Here is a 5,945-nt window from a genome sequence, read left to right on the forward strand (position 1 = left end):
TAATGCATTACCAGGTTTGTGTCTGTGACGTTGTTTCCAGAGATTAGTGTTTGAGGCTAAGTGGACTAGATGGGGGAAGATCTGCCTTCAGTGTTGGTGGGCACCATCCAATAGGCCAGGGCCCAGAGTCAACAAATACAGAAGAAGGTGAATTGGCCTCTCTCTAAGAACTGGGAGAGACTTTTCTTCTGCAACTTTGGACACAGACTTCCAGGCTTCTCAGTCTTTGGCCTCAACAACTTATCCTACTTTGTCCCTTAGTCCCAAGGCTTTTGACCTTAGGCTTACCTGGTTCTGAGGCCTTGGGCTTGAAACGAACTATTCTACATGCATCTCAGCCTCTCCAGCCTGCAGATGGCCTGTCATAGGACTTCTTTGCCACCATAATTGTGTGAGCCAATTCCCCTAGTAAATCCCCTGTCATGTATCTATATACATATCCTATTGGTTCTGTCTCTCTGGAGAATCCTGACTGACACATATTTGGTGTTGGGGAAACCAAATATAATTCATTCTTACTGTATTCTCTACAAAACAGTGGAAGAGATCTGTAAAATTATTCCGTCATGAAAAGGCTGTGATAAGTTAAGCGTACGAGGCTACTTAATGGTGAAAGATAAATGTTTAAAACCTAATTATTTTTGGTGCTGCAAAAGCAGAAAATCACTTTATTGCAATGTCTGGCCAATAACCAGACTTTAAAATGGACAGCATATATTTACAAAATGTGTAGACCGTAACCACTATCTAAATTCAAGTGCAGCTAGTGTTTTCAAAATTATAAAGGAAGGGACAACATGGGTGAAAAATACCTGCCACACTTTGGGGTGCCAAGGTGGGCAGATCACTTGAGGTCAGGAGTTTGAGACCAGCCTGGCCAACATGATGAAACCCCATATTTGCTAAAAATATAGAAAATTAGCTGGGCAGGGTGGTGTGCACCTGTAGTCCCAGGTCCTTGGGAGGCTGAGGCACAAGAATCGCTTGAACTTGGGAGGTGGAAGTTGCAGTGAGCTGAGATCATGCCATTGCATTACAACATGGGTGACAGAGAGAGACTGTCTCAAAAAAAAAAAAAAAAAAGAAAGAAAAAAGAAAAAGAAAAAGAAAAGAAGAAACTCCCAAGTTTTTCAATTTTGTATGACTTCCGCCCCTAACTAAACCCAAAGCCAGCAGAAGAAAAGAAATGACAAAGATCAGACCTGAACTAAATGAATTGAAACAAAAAAAATACAAACGATAAATGAAATTAAAGCTGGTTCTCTGAAAACATAAACAAAACTGATAGGCCATTAGCAAGATTAACCAAGAAAAGAAGATCCAAATAATCTAAATTAGAAATGAAACCGGAGATATTACAACTTATACCACAGAAATACATAATATCATTCAAGGCTACTATGAACACCTTTACACTCACAAACTAGAAAATCTGAAGGAAATGAATAAAACCCTCCTACATTAAATCAGGACGAAAGAGAAACCCTGAACAGACCAATAACAAGCACTGAGATTGATTCAGTAATCAAAAAAATATTGCCAGGACCAGATGGATTCACAGCTAAATTCTACCAGACATTCAAAGAAGAATTGATAGCAATCCTGCTGAAACTATTTCAAAAGATGGAGAAATAGGGCATCCTCCCTAAATCATTCTATGAAGCCAGTATCACCTTAATACCAAAACCAGGAAAGGACATAACAACAAAAAAATAAAACTACAGACCAATATCTCTGATGAACACAGATGCAAAAATCTTCAACAAAATACTAGCTAAGCAAATCCAACAGCACATCAGAAAGATAATACATCATTATCAAGTGGGTTTCATCCAGGGATGCAGGGACTGTTTAACATACACAAGGCAATAAATGTAAAATATCACATAAACAAAATTAAAAACAAAAACCATATTATCATCTCAATAGATTTAGAAAACACATTTGACAAAATCCAGTATCCCTTTATGATAAAAACCCTTAACAAAACAGGCCTAGAAGGGACTCATCTCGAAGTAATAAAAACCATCTATGAAAAACCCATAACCAACATAATACCAAATGGGGAACAATTGAAAGTATTCCCCTTGAGAACTGGAACAAAACAAGGATGCCCCCCTTGAACCACTTCTGTTCAACGTACTAGTACTGTAAGTCCTAGCCAGAGCAATCAGGCAAGCGAAAGAAATAAAGGGCATCCAAATTGGAAAAGAGAAAGTCAAACTGTTCATGGATGATATGATTGTACACCTAGAAAACCCTAAAAACTCATCCAAAAGGTTGCTAGATCTGTTAAAATTTTTCAGTAAAGTCTCAGGTTAAAAACGAATGTACTCTTTAGTAGGAAGTCACTAGACACATCTTACATAAGGGGTGGGACATTATCTTCCACTTCCTTGAAAGAGCAGTAGCTAAATAATGTATTTGAAATTCTTAAGCATGGAAGATTTGCTTACTCACCTTCATTTGTTTATTTATTCAGTCATTTAGACGTATTAGCCCAGCACATGGATAATTGTTTTATTTTTCATGTTACAATCTAATACTGCCTTATTTATTATATTGCGTAAATTGTTCCAGTTTCAAGTTCTCAGAGTTCTTTCAGTTGGTTTCTGTGTACCTTTGACATGCCCTCACTATTTCGTTATTTAAGTATTACTTCATTTTCTGAATAACAAAATGCTCAATGACTCATCTTGTGTGTTCCCTGTCTCAATCCCAGAATCAATTGCTCATCAAAAAACTCATTACCACCCAGTCATGCAGATTTCCTCCTGTATTTTCTTCTAGACAATTTATATTTTACATTATATTTTGATATTTGATTCATTTTGAATTAATCTTTGTGTAAGATATGAGGTCATTGTCTAGGATAATTTTTATAGAGAGTTGTCCAATTGTTACAGCACCAGGTTTTGAAGATTGTCCTATTCCCTATTGAATTGCCTTTCCACTTTTGTCAAATAGAAGGGTACATAATTTCTGGATATATTTCTGGGCTCTCTATTCTATTCCCTTAATCAATGTGTTTATCATTTGCCAACACTATACTTTTTTATTACAGTTGATTTCTAAAATCAACTGCAATCTTGAAATCATGGCATTGTATTGAGTCTTGAAATTGAGTAATGTGATTCTTCCCATTTTGTTCTTTCTTTTTAGGATTTTGTTAGCTATTGTAGGTCCTTTGGCTTTGCATATAAAATTTGAAATTAATTTGTAGATTCTTAAAAAACCCGCTGAGATTTTGATTGCAATTGCATTGAATCTACGGTTACATTTTGGATGGACTGAAAATTTAAAATTGAGTATTTCAATCCATGGGCACAAAATATTGCCCTCTTATTTTGGTCTTTTTTCAGTACTTTTATCAATGATTTGTAATTTTTCATATACAGATCCAGTACATATTTGTCAGGTTTATACTTTATTTTGGAATGAGGGATGTTAGTTTAAGAAGTACTGCTTTAATTTAAAATTTTAAATGTACATTGCTAATATACAGGAAAGCAATCAATTTATTTACTAACCTTATATCCTGAAACCTTGCAATACTCACTTATTAATTGAAGAGTTGGGGAGTTTTTTTGTGAAGAATCATTTGAGTATTTTCTACATAAATCATGTTATCCACATGTAAAGACAATTTTGTTTCTTCCTTCAAATTTGTGTACCTTTTATTCATATTTCTTGCCTGTGCAACAGCTAGGATATCAGTACAATTTTGAAGATAAGTGATGAGAGGATATCTTTGCCTTATTAGGAAAAAAGTGGCCATTCTTTCAATAGTATATCAAGTCTAACTTTAGCTGTAGGTTTTTCTATATACCATTTATTGAACTTTGTCAAATACTTTTTTGCATATATTGATATAATTATGTTTATCTTATTCATTCTGTTTATATGATGAGTTATTCTCACTGATTTATAAATGTTGAAACAGCCTTGCATTCCTGGAATGAATGTCATTTGGTGGTGATGTATTTATTTATTTATTTTTTGTATTGCTGGATTTGATTCGCTAATATTTTGTTAAGAATTTTTGCCTCTATGTTTATGAGAGATATTGGTCTGTAATATCCTTTTCTTGTAATGTCTTTATCTGGTTTTGGTATTAGTGTAATAATGATGGAATAAAAGGAGTGAGAAAATAGTCCCTTTTTTCTGTATCCTAAAACAGATTGTATTGAAGTGTAATTATTTCTTTAAAGAGTTGGTAGACTTCACCAATGAAATTTCTTTTGGCCCCCTGAATTATTTTTTGGGTTGTTTTTAACTACTAATTTAATTCTTTAATAGATACAGGCTGTCCAAGTAGTGTATTTCTCCTTGCATGAGTTTTGGTAGTTTTGTTTCTTCAAGGAATTGGCCTATGTCATTGAAGTTATTAAATTTTTGACGTGGAATAGTTCTTAGTGTTTCTTTTTATCATTGTAATGTCCATGGGATCACTAGTGATGAATGACCTTTAAATTCTGATACTGACAATTTGTTTCTTCTTTCTCTCTCTCTCTCTTTTTATTTTTTATTTTTTTTGGTTAGCCTTACTAGATATTTATCAATTTTATTTATCTTTTCCAAAGTACTAGCTTTTAGTTTTATTCATTTTGACTATTGTTCCCTGTTCATTGATTTCTTCTCTAAAGTTATTATTTCTTTTTTTTTCTGAATGCCTTAGGTTTAATTTGCCCCTTTTCCTCCACTTTTCTAAGGTTAGAAATATTGGGTTATTATTTTTTGATTAATGCTTCTCAGAGATTTCTATCTTGCAGCTTTTTCATGTATAATCCAGTTAGAATGCTGAAGGCTTGTAGGCATGGTAGTAGGGTGTGGAGAAGGGAAAATATTCCAACATCTTCTTATTAAGTCTTGGGGATGCGGTTTTCAAAAGCTTCTCTCTCTCTTCTAGAAGTGTGCCATTTTTACTCTTGTTTCCTATTCCCTTTCTTGGTTGCAATGTCTCTTATCCATTTTCTTGAAGCCCTGTCCCGCTTGACTTTTTCCCTATAGATGATACAGGAAGAATGGAGCTGTGGCCAAAGCACATTTCTCCAGCTGGGAAAATTTTTCTAAATTGTCTGATGAATTATCTTTCCCTAGAAGTTAAGCATTTATTAGGAAGAAGATTCTACATGGGTGTCAAGATGGCCACTCTCTTCCTCTCTCAGCTAACACCATCAGAAGATCTTTCTCAAATTGCCACCATGAAAAATGTGTAGATTTATTGAATAAAAGCCTGAACAATTGTGGGGGCCTCTTTAGGACTGAAGTCCCCAGGAATTTCTCATTTTCAAGTTAGTCTGCACTCAGCTTCCAGTAACTTCTCAAAGTTACCATGTCAATGCTGCTATTTGCTGAAGGATTCCTTTAATATCTTCTCTAGGTAAGCAAATCTCCAGAGATATATCTTTCTGGATGTGACTGTATTTACAAATTTTGGAATTTGAGTTTGCCTTGTTTAATGATGGGTCAAAAAAAAATCATTGATATTTATTTTTCCCAGGATATTTTGTTGTCAGATGGAATGACAACTTTCCATCAATTTGTAAGTGATGCTAATCTCAAAGTCTCTAGAAAGAGATGTATTCTACAACTCACAGCATGGCAGATCAAATTGGTATCATGCAGAATTCCTTAAATAATGAGATTAGTAAGGTCATATCAATTGTCATGGTTTGAATTGTGTATACTGAAAAGATAGAACAAAATTTATTTTTAAGAGCTTAGCAAATATTTATGAAAGCTGATTATGTAAAAATATCAGACCACAAACTAAAACTTTAATCAATCTCGTAGCTAAAACTATATACATTATATTTTAATGGGAATATTATTAGATATAATTTTCATAGCAAAAGGGTGAAATAATAATAAAGCTGTATTTCTACAAGCAAACATTTGTAAAATTTAAATAGGATTACTTGTTTACTTTATTATACCTAGCA

Source organism: Pongo abelii, chromosome 13 (genome assembly GCF_028885655.2).
Source record: "Pongo abelii isolate AG06213 chromosome 13, NHGRI_mPonAbe1-v2.0_pri, whole genome shotgun sequence".
NCBI classification, from domain to species: Eukaryota; Metazoa; Chordata; class Mammalia; order Primates; family Hominidae; genus Pongo; species Pongo abelii.